At 40.0% G+C, this 19,102-nt stretch overlaps 1 protein-coding gene across 1 annotated transcript in view; it reads left to right on the top strand.

Moving 5' to 3' along the window:
- Positions 1-1,802: 1,802 nt before the first annotated feature.
- Znf438 (zinc finger protein 438) overlaps positions 1,803-19,102 on the top strand; it is a 66,653-nt gene continuing 49,353 nt past the window's right edge. The window contains exon 1 of the mRNA XM_029547114.1: positions 1,803-1,859. The gene's annotated coding sequence lies outside the window, so the exon portion shown is untranslated. The remainder of the gene's footprint in view (positions 1,860-19,102) is intronic.

Raw genomic sequence — 19,102 nt, 5'->3', positions numbered from 1 at the left:
GTGGTACTCTAACTCCAGGCAGCTGCCATGCGCTATGCTGGTCTGTGGAGAAGCTGTACCTCTGTGTCTTGAAGGCTGTAGAGATGGGTCAGGAACTTTATGGGCTGAGCTGGAGCTCTGGTAGTCATTGTGACTACTCTCCCTTTGGTGCAACTTGGAGACTGTGTCATAGACACTGACCTACAGACTCCTGACACTCTAACCCAGTGTTCTCAACCTGTGCTCAATCCTCCTTTGAGGGGTGTTGAACAGCTCTTTCACAGAGGTTGCATATCATACAGCCTACATAGTAGATACTTACATTATGATTCGTAACAGTAGCAAAATCATAGTTATGAAGTAGAAGTGAAATAACTAATGAAATAGGTTGGGAGTCATCACAATGTGTATAAAGGGTCACAGCATTAGGAAGGTTAAGGACCACTGCTGTGAACTGAGCGAGAAGTACTCTGGCTCTCACAGTGATTAGGATGGACTCAGCTTACATGAGAGGGCTGTTTTAAGCAGGTGTAGAAAGATGAAGCGCTGTTTCACTATCCCTTTCTGCTCATCTATACAGCATAATACATATGCATGGAAAATATATAAACATGGAAATCACTCTATCTATAGTGAAAACACATTAATAGCTATCACCCTTATATTTGACATCACATCACTCTTTGTGAACAAGTGATTATCATTTCTACATTGATATAATGATGCTTCTAGTGAAGAAAAACATGTCACTGTATGCATAAACAATCTTGAGGTTGACAGCTTAGGTTGTCAGACTGTAAGAAAAATCACTTCATAAATTTAAGAGAATTTAATTTATTCAGTATTAATTTAATTCATTAAGTGTTACACACACGAGAACCTGATTTATGCTTAATACTATTGTCAAAGCTAGAGGTTAGGGAGTATGAACACAAGATGGTAGAGAAAGTTTATCTTCCCCTGGGGCCTGAAATCCAAGGCTCAAGGTGTTAAAAGAAGCACCCTCAGTGAAACAATGTCATTGCCATAAAAGAGTTTATGGAAGAAACGAGAGGAGTTAGGATGCTCAGAATGGCAATCCCATTGAGGATCCCATGTTTCTAAAGACAGTGGCAGAATCCACTGGTTTTCAGAGGAATGGGGAGCTGTAAGGAGAGTTAGGGAAGACATAATGGTCTAAGGGGACAGTTGGCCTGAATAGAGAATAGCAAGCTGGCACCACTGTGTGGAACAGAAGAGTTAGCTTATGTTGGGGAGATTCATTGGGAAAATAGCTTAAGTGCTTCAGTCTTGGCAGTTCATGAGTGTCACCCAGATTTCATAAAGCTCCAAGTCTCAGAATCTTACCTCAGAACTGTTAAATAGAATTTCTGGGGCATTGACTATCAACCTATTTAGCTTTTAAAGTTCCCTACTGGTTTTGATATTCAGCTAAGGTAGAAAACTCCTAGATTTGAAGTATTGGCCAAACTTAGGAGATCCATTAATGCCCCACCAAGGAGCTGGGTCTTTCTGTCCCACTGGCAGTGGGGAGTTAACCCTCGGAGGTTTCTTCAGTGGGTAGCATGATCAAATTAGAGTTTACCAAAATCAGTTGATTATTTAAGTACATCTGAATGGAAGAGAAGTAAAAAAAAGCTTGACTTAGACTTTGTGGTGGTCTGAGAAAAGGAGAGGATTCACATTGGAAAGTATACTTGGATATATGGGAGCTGGTGATATCACCCTTGACCCCAATACAGGTTGTTTCATAAACCGGTTATACAGCCTCACTCTTACTAATTTGATCTCTTTTCTCTTATAGTCCGGTGACTTCAGCAGTAATTTCAGCCAGTTTGCATTTAATGGAAGGAGACGGTTACATGTACATGTCTATAATAGTAAGTGAGGTTATGTGTATGAGGAATATGACCTTTAAACATAATCATTGTAAAGCATTTAATAACCTTCCACATATGCAGTAACACAGCCTTAGTCCTGCAGGATCACTTCAGAGGTCAGAGTTACATGTATAAGTAGTTGTTGGCATACTGTTCTCCAGCGTTAAGTTGAAATTTGAAGCAGTGTTCTAAGTCATGCTATGCATTTTAATGTTTTTAGTTAGTTAAATTGGGTAATCAGTTACCTTTCTGATGACAGATCTGTATTTGATTCCCAACCTTAACACCTATCCTCCTCATGCATACGCTTCCTTCCCTGCACATGTCTGTGTTTAGTGCAGCCCTTATAGCTAATCACCTGCTTGTGTCAGTCACAAACACCCTGGGTCCATCCTTGTGCAAGGGTATATGTGAGGTGGAGTCTTACAGAAACCAGACTTGAGGTCTCTTGGGTCCTTAGCAAATCTGCTATTGACTCTTGCTGTGGTCTCATAGCTGCTTTAGTACACCCACATTCAGTGTTCCCCAGACTGGCCTATGGTAGAACATTTCTGTGCTCTTGGTTTTTTATTGTTTACCTTACAGACCATGAGCATGAAGTTTTGATATGATTCCCCCTTCTTTATAAAGGTTCAACATGGGTGCTAATGAGGTGACTCAGTGGATAAGTGCTTCCCTGGGGAGCATGAAGACCTGAGTTTGGATCCCCAGCAATCAAGTAACTATGGACCACTTGTAATTTCAGTGTGTGTGAGGCAAAGAAAGGGGATTCCCAAGCAAGCTGGCTAGCTAGGTGGTCCCAAACAGAGAATGTAGGCTCAAGAACGAGCTCCTACCTCAGTGAACAGGTGAAGAGTGATCAAGGAAGACCTCTGCCTCTACATGTGCTACTGTGAGCTTTCTGATTCTTAACAATGAGTTTATTTATGTTTCAACAATATTGCCATACTTTTTGAGTTGCTTCTGTAATAGATATTTAGGTTTTCACTTGACAGTTGACTTGCTGGGATCTGATAGAGAGGGAGAAGAAGTGGCACACTGTTTATCCAGGGCCCAATCTGTGCAGTTCCTATGGGTTTTGTCATAGAACTCAATTTCCCAAACAAGGAAATGGGATTTCTGAAACACAGAGTCAAGGCAACAACAGAAACTAGTTTTCATTCAGGTTAGTCTGTCTGCATAGCCTGGTCTTATAACTTTATGATTTTACTTATAAGGGAATATAATGTAAGGGACTGACTTAGAATCAAGAGAGTTGAGCACAGGCTTTACTTCTGTCACTAACAAGCTTGAGGAAGTTTTATCAAACTTCTTCAAATCCTATCTGTCATCCTATAAAATTTGTACTGTATTGTATTTTTATTGACCAAATTGGGTGTTATGAGAATTGTAAGCTAATGAGAGTCACTAGGACTTTATAGGTAGGAAAAGCAGTAGCGGTTTGAGAGAATTTTAATTTAAGCAGAAAAATAAATGACTAAAACCAAACAAAAATAGAAGAAAAAAACCTAATGAAAGCATACATTAAGATGAGTTGAGAGTCTGGAAAAATAGCTCAGTCAGTATAGTGCTTGCTCTGCAAACCTGAGGACAGCGGGGGCAGGGAAATCCCTGTGTTCACAGATAGGCCAGTCTAGCCTAATTGGCAAGACTACGGTTCATTGAGCATCGAGAGATCCTGTCTCAAAAATAATAGCAGCAACCACAACCACAACAAACAAGATAGACAGCTCCTAAGCAACAGCATCTGAGGTTAGCCTGTGCATCCCACTGTACAAACACACATGTGCACACTCACATGCACAGTCTTCCCATGTATACACACACACACACACACACACAGAGAGAGAGAGAGAGAGAGAGAGAGAGAGAGAGAGAGAGAGAGAGAGAGAGAATTTATGTAGATTTTATGGAATTTTATTTTTATTAGTGCTACAAACTTTCCAAAACTAGTGTTGGTTAATATTGCATGTTCCCAGCATAAGTGAACCAGAATATATTGATATGCTTTTACCACCTCCGTGGTCAGAGCGTATTCTGACAGTTTACTATGTATCTCTTGCCATTTGTCAGAAGCAGCCATTAGCAACCATGCCAGATTAACTAGGTCTGAATTCTGGTATCTGCTCATTGCCAATGGATAGTAAGGCTCTAAGTAGCAGTATGATATACTGGATTAGAGGTGATGTCCTCAGCTGGGCGTGGTGGCGCACGCCTTTAATCCCAGCACTTGGGAGGCAGAGGCAGATGGATTCCGAGGCCAGCCTGGTCTACAAAGTGAGTTCCAGGACTGCCAGGGCTATACAGAGAAACCCTGTCTCGAAAAAACAAAAACCAACAACAACAACAAAAGAACAGCCTAGATTTTGGTCGAGAAAAGAATAAAGCAGTCTAAAATAGAATGTGTTAAACCTGTCTTGGCACAGGGATTACCATGAAATGTTGAGAAAACCAAGTCTTAGAGGTGATGTCCTCAGTCTCTGGACTACTGTGCCTGTAATGTGAAGGTTTAGAACAGAGTCACCTTTTTGTAACTGTTTTCATAAAATTGCTTTCAAGAATGTTTTTAGGTTTCTGGGAAACTAATGATTTACAGGATAGAATACACTGAAAGATAGTTACACCTGTTCTAATCCATTCATGAAAGAGGTGAGACATTTGGGGCACTCATTACATTGTAAGGACAGTATTAGGGATGGAATGGTAGTGACCCTGAGCCATACCAAGGTCATGCCTGAGACTTAAACAAAACCTGTACCTGATTAAGATTCAGTCTCCATTTGGGTACCGGGCTGCTGTAAGCTGCCTTTAAGAAGAAAGGGAACTCAGTTGTTCATATAACTTTGGTTTCCACAGGTACATCTGGCTTCAGATGTGGTTGAAACCAGGAATTTAAATGATCTCATCTGGACTCTTTCAGCTCTATTGGTTGCTTTACAATTTTTCAGACAGGTTTCCACTAACTGCTCAAGATTGTCATTCTTTGAATTTAGCAACATAAACAGAAAGATTGTTTGCCAGGCCATATTTCCTGCTGTCTGCCCCAGTGTCCTGTATATGACTCTTCCAAAAGTCAATGTTACCTGGGAAGAACATACCCTAGTAGGGCAGCCTGGCTCATGTTCCCAGTGTCTATGAACCATGCTGAATCTCACAGCATGGAAGGGACCAAGGGACTTTCTTCCCTAGAAAATCTGAACTACAGAAAATTAGACAATGTGGAGATTAGAAACAGTAGGACCAAGTGATTCTCTCTATTTTAAACATGTTACACACACACACACACACACACACACACACACACACACACACACACACACACACACACACAAGCATGTAGTGTTACACACAAAGGATTCTGAATAAGAACAATAAGAGATGTTTAACATCATTAACCAGATGGAAATATCCAAAAGAGACAACAGGCTTTACAATTGATTTACCCGTTTTCATGACAGGAATTTGAAGTAGGAAAACCTGGGTGTTTTCTCTCTCCCTCCCTCCCTCCCTCCCTCCTTCTCTCCCTCCCTCCCTCCCTCTCTCTTCCTCTCTCTCTTTCTCTCTCTCTCTTTCTCTCTCCCTCTCTCTCTTTCTCCTTCTCTCTCCCTCTCTTTCTCTTTCTCCCTCTCTCNCCCCCTCTCTCTCCCCCTCTCTCTCCCCCCTCTCTCCCCCTCCTTCCCCTCCCCCTCTCACACACATAGTACAACCGTTACCCACCTCCGAGTCTGCCCCCTGACAGTCCCTCACCCCATCCCTCCTCCCCCAGTCTCAAAGACTCATCCCTGCCCTCACCCCACCAGGCCTCCCCAGGTCCTGGGGCCTCAATGTCTCTTGAGGGTTCGATGCATCTTCTCGCACTGAGGCCAGAGCAGGCTGTCTTCCGCTGTCTATGTGTCAGGGGCCTCATATCGGCTAGTGTATGCTGCCTGGTTGGTGACTCACTGTCTGAGAGATCTCAGGGGTCCAGGTTAGTTGAGACTGCTGGTCTTCTTGTGGGGTCGGCCTCCTCCACAACTTCTAACCCTTTCCCTAGTTCAACCACAGTGTCCCCAGCTTCTGTCCCCTGGTTGGGTGTAAGTATCTGCGTCCGTCTCAGCCAGCTACTTGTTGGCCTCCCAGAGGACATCCATGCTAGGCTCCTGTCTGTAAATATACCATAACATTAGCAATAGTGTCAGGCCTTGGAGCCTTCCCTTGAGCTGGATCCCTTTGAGATGGGCTGGTCACTGGTCCTCCTTTCCCTCAGTCTCTTCTCCATTTTTGTCCCTGAAGTTCTTTTAGACAGGAACAATTCTAGGTCAGAGTTTTCTCTGCACTTGATGCCCTGTCTTTCTACTGGAGGTGGACTCTATAAGTTCCCTCTCTCCACTGTAGGGCATTTCATCTAAGGTCTCTCCCTTTGAGTTCTGAGTCTCTCTCACCTCCCAGGTCTCTGGTGCATTCTGGAGGGTCCCCCACCTTCCTTCCTGTGGTTTCCATTCATTCTGAGTGAAGCCCTGAGGGTTCCCATCTCCTAAGTGTGTTCCACCCATAGCACCATAGAAAATTAAATAAAACTAAAAATATGTTTTCACCCATAATATGTGTATAAAGCTAAATAATTACTTTAACAACATGAGTTCATAAAATATTGGCTTTTTTTTCTTAAATTTTACTGGTGATAAGGCTCGAAAAAGTTACTTTCTTCTAAAGATTAAAGAAGGTTGAAATTAATAGTTAAATTTCAGTTACTTAATACTATTAGGATTCAATTAATGTGATTTTTGACTATGTAACTAATAACTTATACTTACGTGATTCTTTCATATTTAAAATTCAAATAACATTCTAGGTTTTAGGACTTTTTGGTGTAACTGGTCCAGCTGGGCTACAGAAGTGTGGAGATTGTGGAGTGCACTGTAGCTGGTTCCCTCGTGGTGAGATAGAAGGCAGACATCTTCAGGGACTGAAAAGAGTTAATCTCTTACTATACTGTAGGGAGACAGGGACAATTCGGGGAGTTATTGCAGACCGCCAGGGTGTTTTCCTCTCAATTGTTTTTTAAACTGTGCTGAGTTGGATTGGTTGAGAACCCAGACCAACCAGTTGCTCTAATATGGGTTCCCAGGTTCTGACATTTTATAGGTTACTTTGTAGTTTTCTCTTGGTTCTGTGATATCAGTGATTTTAAATTAGAATTCAGAACTACAAATATCCTTCTTACTCTTCTTATAAATGAAGGAGTTGAAGTCCTAAGAAACCTCAATTATCTGTGTTCTTGCAGCCAGTGACGAGGGCCTCCTGGCTGTCAGTTTAGTGATCGCTGTAGACGATCACTTCAGGTTTATTTTCTCCAGAGACCTTTTATATGCAGGACCTGTTGTCAAATTACAAGTTTTTGTTTAACCTCTTGAAGTTGAGGGGCTTTTGGGATTAGAACCAGATAGTACACAGAGCATAGATGGCAGGAGGCATGATGAAACATCCTTGATCAGACTCCAGTTCTGTCCTCTAAGAGGAACTCCTTTGTTGTTCTCTGGGACTCAGTTCTGCCTTCTAGAAGGTTCTTTCTGCCTACTGTTTTCTAAGATCATGCTTATGTGGACATTAGAGGATGTGTGCTTTATTGTGCTGAGCTCTACTTTCAAAGGATTTTGCCAGCACCTTTTCACAGTGTCACCATGGCAGGTAATGTTTGCAAACATGGTCTGTGACATACACATCACAGCCCACCTTTCTGTCTTCTTCACTCTACCCATCTTTGGCTGTTTGAACAGATGCCATTCATTCATCCATATCTGAAGCTCTTGAAAGATACTGTCATGTTTTGATTTTGCTTGGCTCAGGGAGTGGCACTATTTGAAGGTGTGGTCTTGTTGCAGTAGTTGTGTCACTGTGGGTGTGGGTTTTTAAGTCCCTCATCCTAGCTGCCTGGAAGTCAGTATTCTCCTAGCAGCCTTCAGATGTAGAACTTTCAGCTCCTCCTGCACTATGCCTGCCTGGGTGTTGTCATGTTTCCAACTTGATGGTAATGGACTGAACCTCAGAACCTGTAAGCCAGCCCCAATTAAATGTCCTTATAAGAGTTGCCTTGGTCATGGTATCCCTTCCCAGCAGAAAAATCCTAATTCAGATATTGTGGGGGGGGGGGGGTTGTTGTTGTTTTGCTTATTTGCTTGTTTGTTTTTTGCATTTTGAGTTTTGGTATCAGTAGTTGCTACAATAAATAGCCTCCAAAATGTACAAGAGCTTAAACACAATTCTAACTTACTACATTCATTTACTGCTAGTAAAACTGTATTAGAGGCATGGTTAATGGTGGCCTTTGACAATGGGCTTTTGGGATTTCCAGCACTAAAGAAAAACAAGAAAAACCTCTTCTGTGCCTGAAAAAGATCTCTTCTTAGAGATTGACATGCAGATATTTCACTGAAGTATTTTTGGGGAAGAACCATTCACAGAGCTGCATCTGGTACTGAAGAGAGCTTATAATGCAGTGTCTAGTTGGATAGCCACTTTTTAGTAACAGCTTTAACACTATGCCAGGGGAAGAAGACATATGGGTAGGTTAATAGCATAGTTTTTATTCTACTTTAATAGCAATACCGTATTGTACTCTTCATCTTCGTGTTACTACTTTTCCTTTGTATTATCTATTCTATAATTCCTAGATTAACATTTCAGTATTTTAAAACTCAAACAAAATAGTATTGCCATCTCTATGATAGAAATAGACTCAAAAGGCCTTATTTACCCATATTCCCTGATGAAATTAAAACGAGTTGTGTGCATAAAGAAAGAAAATATGTCTAATATTACTATGTTCAGTTTTCTACCAAAGGATCTGTCCAGAATAATCAAGTCAAGATGAGGGAAAGAGACTAAAAGAAGAGATGTACAAATGTATTAGTCATGGTTCTCTAGAGTCACAGAACATGTGGGATATATATAATTCATACACGTATATGGAATTTATTGAAATGACTTATAGGCTGCAGTTCAACTAACTCAACAGTGGCCAGCTATGAATGGAAGTAAGACTCTAGAGATACTCAGCCCTGTGAGGCTGGGTGTTTCAGCTGTCTTTTGTATGTTCTGGAATCCTGACTAGGTAGGCTCCAACAGATGTGTTAGCAGGTAAGTGCAAGCAGGTGAAGAAGGACCTGGATTAAAGACGTGTGCTTTCTAGCCTCAAGACTTGGATCACAGGAGCGCCCTCCATTTCTGGATTGTAGTTCGTTCCAGATATAGTCAAGTTGACAGCCAAGCATAGCCATCACAAGAAATGAGAAGAAAAATGAATGCCATTATGAACATATGATATAAATTGCCTATGATAAAATAAACAACAACAATAAAAACCTTTCAGAATTCCACAAGTACATTAGCATGAACTGGTAAATTTGGCAGGGTTTTTGATAGAAAGCCAGCCAGTAGAAGGGCACCAGCTGCACTTTGCAGACCGGTGGCAACAGGTAGTTGGAGCATGGAATGGTGGTACTCCACACCCACAGAGCCAAAGCTACAACATGAGTAGAATGCACCTGTTCATGAGACTGCCTCTGATTGCTTCCATTTTTCTACAGTAAGTACAGTACTTACTTCTATTTCACAGTCTCACATTGTATCTAGTGTTCCTCTCTTCAGTTTGTTCTGTTGTGTGCAGTTTCTTTTTTTCCTTTGCTTTGGAGACTTGAGATTTTTCAAATGTTCATGTGTTCTATAGAATGGGCCTCAACTGGAATTTGTCTAATGTTTTCTCAGGATTATATCACTGCAGATCAGAGGTAAAGTATATCAATGCAACTTATTACTGGTAGAGTTAAATTTGGTTTCTTGATTAAGGTGGCCTCTGCCAGGTTTCTGGCAGTGAGAGAATGACAGTGGATCCTATTGGTGGGGAGTATGTTTCATCTTCCAGTAGATGTCAGTCTGAAGCTGCAGATAGTGCTGAACTCTAGGAATAACCATGTTTTTACTTTATGTGCCAATGAAAAAGTTTAATTATAAGTTAGGTATAATAAAACAAATTCTTAATGATAAAAATTAATAACAAAAATAATGTGAATATAGCCCCTCCCTGACTCAGTATCATTTTTGTTTTTGCTTTTGCAAGTGTTGGTTCTTTGCTCTGCACACGATGCCCCTGGTCTTGCTCTGTACCACAGCACTACCACATCTGTCCCTCCATGTCCTGTGCCCTGTGTCCATGCAGTCTTGTGACTGTGTTATGTGCTGCTTCTTCCATGAGGAGTCTGCATTTGTCCCAGCTAAGCGCTTACTTTGGCTCCTGTCTTATTGACTTAGAATCAGCCGCTTAAACTGCCACAAATGCGCTGCAACTTCTTGAGTGGCTTCCCACAGAAATTTCCATGGTTATAATCCACACTTGTTCCCGAATCTAGATGCTGTCCCTTACTCTCAGTACTTTGGTGTCGCTCCTTCGATGGGATCCCTGCTTGAATCTTCATGAGGCTCAGTCTTTCTGGTGCATCTCACCTGGACTACCTCATGTTTGTCTTATTCCTCCATAGCTGCTCTCTTCTTAGCCGAGTACTCAAACACTGTAGCTCATCTTTTGCAGTTTTCAGTTCTTAGGTGCAGCAGCAAAGCTGGCACGATTTTCTTTTGAGAATTTGTGCTTGCTTTATACACCTGCATTTTTAACATACAGTTGTTGTTTCTAAGTGAGGAACTTTTACTTTTTCACTCAAAAAGAGCATTTTGCAGCTTCAGCATATTCAAATCCCAGCATTACTATATTCCTAAGTTTTGGGGGCCAGGAAAAACAGGGTTACTTGCATCTGTGATCCTAAGCAGTGGATCAGTTGAGAAGGCTGTGTCTGGCCAGCAGCCAGGCAAGATTTGCAGTGTGCACATGCCGAGCAGGGGAAATCCATCCTGATGTACAGTGCCAGAGTATACAATGGAAAACTTAAGGTGTACTTAGTTTTAGAAAATACCATTTAATATTTTTATTTCATGGTCAGCTTTAGGTAACTAAAACCATAGAAGGCAAAACTACAGATTGGGAGCAAGCAAAGTGCTAAAAGGTATAATTTTTAAGTATACACGCTACATAGCAGCACAATATAATTGACTTAATAAAAAAATAGAACTTTTCTTTAAAAAGGTACAAACTTTCGTTGAGTGTAAAGAAAACCTTTAAGTAAATGGATTAAAAGGGGGATGAAGATAATAGCTCAGTGGACAGAGTTCATGCTTAGCACACACAGTCTTCATACTATGTAAACCATGCTAGGTGTTCCAGCCCTGTGATTCCCAGCAGCTAGGAGGTGCAAGTAGAAGGGTCAGGAGTTCAAGGTCATTCTCAGTTACATAGCAAATTCAAGGTCAGCCTGGCTTATGTGAGACCTTCTTAACAAAATTTAGAAAAGGAAGATTTACCATGGGAAAAATGTTAATTATTTTCAATGCTCTTAAAATTAAATTCCTAACAGATTTGGGGAGATTTTGTTCTTACTATTAATATCTTAGTAGAATAAAATGCTATTATGTTTTTAGTTTTTATTTTAATGATTTCATTTAATTTTGACATTATAATTTTGACCTTAGGAAAGAGATAACCTCCAAAAATTGTGAATGAATCCCTGTAGGGCTTGCACCCTATATCAAGGGTCTGTTTTTTCTACCTTTGTATCATGACTTAATATAAAACCAAAGTAGTTGAAACTATTATGGTATAAGAATATATAAAATTACCAGTTTAAAAAAGAAAGAGAATTGATAAGTAGACCCATTTCTATGTGGAGACTTGATTTATAAGTAAAACAGTTTATTGTAAATCAGTGGGAGAAAGGATGGACAGTTTGCAGTGCTGGGGGCAAAATGTTGTCCATATGAAAGAGAATGATGGTATTTTCTATACATAACTGGGAAACTTAAAATTATAATTTAGCTTAGACAGTTAAATTTAATCGGAACACAAGAAATTATAAATTAAGTACAACTCAGGAAAGACGGAATCAGAAACACAGCTGCCAAAACCAACAAGAACACAATGGAAGGATCCCAGAAACAAACAGGCTGTCTGAGAGGAGTGATTGAGCACAGGTTCCAGAGCCACACAAGGTCAGGGCCCTGAGCACAGCCTCGCATGCAGTGCACTGTTGTGAGCATTTCTCATGCTGCTGACTTGTGTGGAGGAGAGGGAAAGGCTTAAGGATTCCTTACTGAAAGCTTGATTGCCCTGTGGAAAGCACTACACTAAAGTCACTCAACTTGCCAAGGTATTTGCCATCTGCAGAAGCTTCAGAAAGGCTTAGCTAAGATTCATCAGATGACACACTTCATCTTATTACTTTCTATATAAGTGACGTCCTATATATAATCCAATATTAAGCATAGAAGAGGTGGTAAGGAATATTATTGATTTTAATATATATTTCCTAATAGTTTTTAGAGAATTTTTAAAGTAGTGTGTGTGTGTGTGTGTGTGTGTGTGTGTGTGTGTGTGTGTATGTGTCGCATCCTTGTACCTATAAATGTAGATCATTGGTTTACAGGAAATGTCTTTTATTTAATCTAGACTAGCAAGGCTAGTCTTCATTTGTAAATTAATCTTACAAACCAAACATCTTTCAGTAAAAGTCCACTTGATTTTATAACTCAAATGTATTAATGTATGCCACCATGACAACCATCACATGCCTGAATTCTAATTCTAATAGAAATAAATAGGGCACAGAGCTACACGATGTGTTGCCTAGATACCATAAGGTATTGTTCCTGCAGTCTTTCTTCCTCTGTGTTCAGGAAGCTATCTCATGTAGATGCTGTTTAACAGTAAGTAACACACTGTGGAAGAGGTAGCTGTGTAAATGAGCAGTAAGTTCACTTCTCTGCTTCCTGATAGAATAAATTACATGTACCCTAAAACTCTTACTTCTTAACAGGACCAGCACCTTGCTACACTTCTTGATAAAAGGTACATTGTTAGGTAGCATTATTTTACCCCCTCCCCTTTTATATCACCTGGGAAGATTTTACATCTCAAGAAGTAAATAAAATAGGTCCATCATATATGGAATTAATGGTACAACAAAACTCCCAAATTGGTGAAATTAAGCCAACCTTTACATATTAACTTTTTTTGAGATAAAAAGACAGAGTGAATCTAAATATTGAAAGAACCCAGTAAAGGTGCTAGACCTTGGAGGCAAAGGCAATTACTCAGGGGAACTAGGCAGGTGCTTTGAGATATTGAAAAGTAAGAAAGGTATGTTGGACACATATGTCATTAAATGCTCAGAAATGAAGCATAACTTTAAGATTTTAAAGAGAAGTTCACTGTGCCCATCAATGTAGTCTCTCAAGTGTAAGTCAGCAAGTTTTCTTAAGTTTAAAGGAATTCTTAAGCCTTCATTGAGCCAACACTAGAAAAAAAAAGACTTTTGTAAACATAGATTTCTTTTTTGTTTGTTTTTTAAACAATTTTTTAAGGTATTTTCTTCATTTACAATTCAAATGCTATCCTGAAAGTCCCTTATACCCATCCCCCCGCCCTGCTCCCCAACCCACCCACTCCCACTTCCTGGCCCTGGCCTTCCCCTGTATTGGGTCATATGATCTTTGCAAGACCAAGGGCCTCTCCTCCCAATGATGGCAAACTAGGAGGAGAGGCTTTTGGTCCTGCAAAGATTCTACATAGATTTCAAGATAAAGATTGGATGCAGCAAGGACACGTCTTAGTGCTAAAAGTTTTTAATCACTCATATGGACCATTGGTGGATGACAGTGGCTCTTTTGATTAATGCTGCTTATGACAGAACTGACCTGTTTCTGAGGTCGTGGCCGTTCTCCACAAAGCAGGAAGGTCAGTGCTTCACAGCAGTCTCAAGCATCTAAACAAGTTGCTGGAGGGACAAACCCATAAATATTAGTTGTTTGTGCATAGGCTTTGTCTCAAGATGAAACGGGTCTCATGCCAACCCTGATGAAGTCTTAGGCAGAGGTTTTGTTTGAAACCATAGAGGGTGTTGCCATCTTTTTGCCCAATAAACATCAATTTTGTGTTTTTCTGTTTAGAACAAGTTAAATTTGTTAAAAATCTTATTATATTCTTGAGTTTGAAAAATTCTAAACCCCTTTGTGTTGGTCAGAAGAATGGAATATAGCACACCATGACACTGAAACATAACTACATAGTTGTTGAGCTGTAGTGCAGTGTGGTTCCTGTTCCCTCTGGAGAAGTCTCTCAAGAAAATGTCTCTTTTTCCACTTGAATTCATCAAGGTTCTGAGTGGCTTTACCCAGCCATTCCTGCTCCTCACCTTTGTGGCTGATGACAATAGGGAGGAAGATAAGATCTGTAGTGAGTTTGTCTTAGAGCATCCAGAGTCATTGCTATTAGCATGGCAGCCAGGGTGAAGGGCAGAACAGGCATGAAATAAACCCCCAGCTTCCTAACTCCAAGGTGCCAGCTCCTGCACAGAGCAGTTGGACTCTGAGTAAAAAGAGCTGTATTAAATATTAAATGCCTGAGAGGAGAGTGCCTTATCACAGATAGGAAAAGGGGGCCAAAAATGCCTGTAGACATCTAAAACAAGACAGACTGAGACTTAAACAGAAGGCCGCAAAGGTGTTTGTTTTTCTCTGTGTCCTTGATCAAGCTAAGTAAGTGTGAACTGGACAAACTTCCTCTCCCTGACTTTTGTGTGTCTAGATCTTGCTGAAATGTTTTGGATAAAATACCTTCATAAAATATACAAGCAACTAAAAAAAGCATTATATATGAGGAGACTCATCTTTTATTAGTGACTCAGTGGGAGAAATAGGAACTTGAAATTTCTAGATTATCTGTCCTTTTAAGGTGGACAGATGGAAGCAGGAGAAAGACAGTCGAAGCTGGCCAGTAGCAGAAACAACGTCTGAGCTCTGTCAGCACTGGCCTCTGCTGAGGCACTAAAGTTCAAGGCATTCCCTGTTCTGTTTGTGAGCACAGAAGTCAAAGGCAGTGCTCATGCTCTGTTTTTAATTACAGAGAGTTGTTACTTGTGTATGGGTGTTTTGCTTGTATTTGTGTCTGTGTAGAAAAGAAAAGAAAAAAAAAAGAAAAAGAAAAAAAGAAGAAAAGCAGATGGTAAATCAGGAAAGCTAGATCAGAAAGCTCTGACTCTGGATACAGACCAAAAGGAGCATTGTAACTGCTTTGTAGTCATCACTGACTACCTCCTGCTTTGATCTGTCTGAAATTCCCTGGTCATGACTGGGCAGTTTAACTAGAAGACTCAGCTGCTAGTAGAGCAGCTAGGCAGTGTGAGTCCCTTGCCTCAAGGATGGATGACACTGCAGCTCTCGGCTACCCTACCTGAACAGTATCTATTCTGTAGTGTACAAAGAAATTGAGAGCAGTTTACACAAGCCACCTGATTCCATTAACAGCATGGGCTTGTTAGATATTATCTGTTTATTCCTTTTACTGACAAGTTTAAAGTCAGTGTTCCATTTTTGAAATGAGCTATTAAAATAGCTTCTGACTTTGATGTGTTAGACATTTCCAGAGAGATTATGATACAGCAGTCCTGAGAGACACACTTTTGAAGTAATACATGCTTTCCTTATTTTCAGTAGAATATTTAGAAATATGTTTAATAAAAATCATACAAAATCTGTACTGTTAAAACAGCAAATCAAAACTAAGAAGCCAAACATCTGAATAAGTGAAGAGACCTTTTGTTCAAGGAATGCAAGACTCCATTTCATGATATTTCCCCCAAACTCATCCCTTAATTCTGCTGAATCTTCATCATCTTCACACAGCTGTTTTTGTTTTATAATTTTTGTAGCGAATCAATTCTAAAAGTTATATGGATATATGAAAGAAGAATATCCTACAGTCTTAAAAACACATACATACATATAGACATATGTACTGGCTAGTTTTTTGTCAACTTGACACAGGCTGGAGTTATCACAGGGAAAGGAGCTTCAGTTGGGGAAATGCCTCCATGAGATCCAGCTGTAAGGCATTTCTCAATTAGTGATCAAGGGGGGAGGTCCCCTTGTGGGTGGTGCCATCTCTGGGCTGGTAGTCTTGGTTCTATAAGAGAGCAGGCTGAGCAAGCCAGGGGAAACAAGCCAGTAAAGAACATTTCTCCATGGTCTCTGCATCAGCTCCTGCTCCCTGACCTGCTTGACCTGCTTGAGTTCCAGTCCTGACTTCCTTGGTAATGAACAGCAATGTGGAAATGTAAGCTGAATAAACCCTTTCCTTCCCAACTGCTTCTTGGTCATGATGTTTGTTCAGGAATAGAAACCCTGACTAAGACAATATACATACATACAAAACATTCTTTTAATTTAAAGGACTTATGTCACTGTTTTACTTTTTTAAAGTAATCTAGCCTTCTACTGGATGGAAGCTGAGGAGTAAGTCTCTCCTTGCAGGTATCTAGTTAGATGCCCATATGTCTGTGGATATGAAGTATTTGAGTATACGCAAGAGCAGTCACCAAGCCTTATTGCTCCATTTATCACAGGAAGCACCAGGTTTCTGCCATATTTGAAGAAAAGTTGTTCTACTTGTATGGATTCTCATGGGAGTGGCCACAGGCATTGTAGCAATTTAATACCAAGCATTAAAGTAGGTTCTAAATGACATGTAATTGTATGATTTATCTCCTGTCTTGAGCTTTGTGGGGCACTAAATAAGATCCCATCCTTATATATTGCCTTTTATTTTTAGAGTTAGAGTGATGATAAAAAAAATCTAAGCTTAAGAACTGTCAAATAGTTTATGGCATTTCATTTATTTTTCAAAGGATTGGAATGTCACCAGTTAGCCCATTAGAATTGTATGCTTAAAGCACTACAAGTTTTAAAAAGACCAGCTGCATAAACAAGTGTGCAAACTTTGTAATTTAATTCTGAGGTTTTTTTTTTAACACTTCAAAGTGCCAAAGAAGTCAGTTTTTCTTAGGTCATAAGTAGTTGTCTGAGTCATTATGATCTCAGACCTTCAAGCTCATTTCAAGATGTCCTCTCTAAAATGCTAGTACTTTATTGTGTTCAGTATAACCTAAAGGTATCTGTCTACCCTATGTATCCTTTCTTCATGAGCTGATACCAATCTGGAATATGGAGAAATTGAAACTACCTGTGAAAAGAGTCAAGTCAGTGGCCAGGAGACTAACACTTTTGAGAATTGCTTGTATTAATTTGGTTTCTATTGTATGGCTTAGAAGGAGAAGGAGAAGAAAGAAAAAAACTTAAAGGATGGTGTTTATTTTAGCTACAAATCCAGGTTACAGTCCATTATTGCATTATTGTATGTAGTAAGAAGCAGCTGGTTACATTTACTGTCACAAGCAAAGAGAGAATAGAATGCCTGTGTGCATGCTAACAAGTGATCATCTCCCTCTCTCCTTCATTCAGAAAATGAAGAAGAAGAAAATGGGAACAGCCACATTCTTCGTGGGTCTTCCATCTCAATTAACATAATCAAGATAATGCTCTCACACATAGCTATAGATCAACCTGATCTAGGCAACCCTCATTGAGACTCTTCCCAAGTTGTTCTAAACTGTGTCAATCGACAACCAAAACTGCTATCATAGTGGGGAGATACTTTAGACTTTAAAGTTTAAAGGACTGTATACTGTCTGTTGGTTTGTCTGTCATTTATTTTTTATTTTGAAGTTCCAGCTGTGAAATCTAGGACCTCATACATGCTAAACAACTTCTTTTTTTTTTTTTGGTTTTTCGAGACAGGGGGTTTCTCGGTGTAGTCCTGGCTGTCCTGGAACTCACTCTGTAGACCAGGCTGGCCTCGAACTCAGAAATCTGCCTGCCTCTGCCTCCCAAGTGCTGGGACTAAAGGCATGCGCCACCACACCCAGTGCTAAACAACTTTCTATCCCTTCCCATGTTTTTCACTGATAGATTTATATTTGAGATAATTATAAATACACATGAACAAAGTAATCTACATGACATACACTCTCCTTGGTTTTCCCTTAGTGGTTCTCAACATGTGGGTGGTGACTGCTTTGGGGGGAAGGTCAAATGACTCTTTCACAGGGGTCACATAGCAGATATTCTGCATATTAGAAATTGACATTACAATTCATTACAGTAGAGAAATTACAGCTATAAAATAAAACAACAAAATAATTTTAGGATTGGGAGTCACCACAGTATGAGTAACTATATTAAAGGGTACAGCATCAGGAAGGTTAACCATTGCTCTAGAGTATTAATTCTGAAACAGTCTTCATATTTATCAGATTTCTTTAATTATTCTTAAATTCATATATGTGTATGCACATGTGCATATGCTCATTCATGTAATTTTTATTTGTGATATAGCTTTTTGTAATTATGTTCAAAGATGGTTTCCATAACAGAGATTCTTCAATTTGCCCTTTTATAGCTGTGTTTGCCTAGTCTTTCACTAATATGCCTATCCATAAACCCTGCCAGTCACTGGTATCTTCTCTATGTTCATAGTATTTTTATTTCAGCATTGTGTAAGTGGACTATTAAGTGAGTAACCTCTTGGTACGTGTTCATTTAGTGTAATTCACTTGAGAGTCTTCAAAGTTGTTACATGTATCAATAGTTCATTCCTTTTCATTAATGAGTAAAGTTCTGTGAATATATATTTTGGTTTTTTGTTTACATATATGACAAAATAATGTAAAACATCACTTTAAAAGTAGCAGAGGCATTACGTTGTTTAACCTGACTTGTTAATAAAAAGCACAGAGTAGTTTTGACATGTTAGTCACTTTAGTTAGGTTTGTCTGTGTCCGAGCATCCTAAGAACAGGTGAGTCAGTGTTGGTATGCTGAGACTATTTGTGGTGGGAAAGGGGAACATTTTTCTTTTTTTTTTATTAGATATTTTCTTTATTTACATTTCAAATGCTATCCCGAAAGTTCCCTATACCCTCCCCCCCACCCCTGCTCCGCTACCCACCCACTCCCACTTCTTGGCCCTGGCATTCCCCTGTGCTGGGTCTTATAAAGTTTGCAAGACCAAGGGGACTCTCTCCGCAATGATGGCTGACTAGTCCATCTTCTGCTACATATGCAGCTAGAGACAGGAGCTCAGGGGGTACTGGTTAGTTCTTATTGTTGTTCTACCTATAGGGTTGCAGCCCCCTTCAGCTCCTTGGGTACTTTCTCTAGCTCCTCCACTGGAGGCCCTGTGTTCCATCCAATAGCTGACTGTGAGCATCCACTTCTGTGTTTGCCAGGCACTGGCATAGCCTCACAAGAGGCCGCTATATCAGGGTCCCT

This window comes from Mus pahari, chromosome 15, assembly GCF_900095145.1.
Source record: "Mus pahari chromosome 15, PAHARI_EIJ_v1.1, whole genome shotgun sequence".
Lineage (NCBI taxonomy): Eukaryota > Metazoa > Chordata > Mammalia > Rodentia > Muridae > Mus > Mus pahari.
This window is presented reverse-complemented; position numbering and strand designations above follow the sequence as displayed.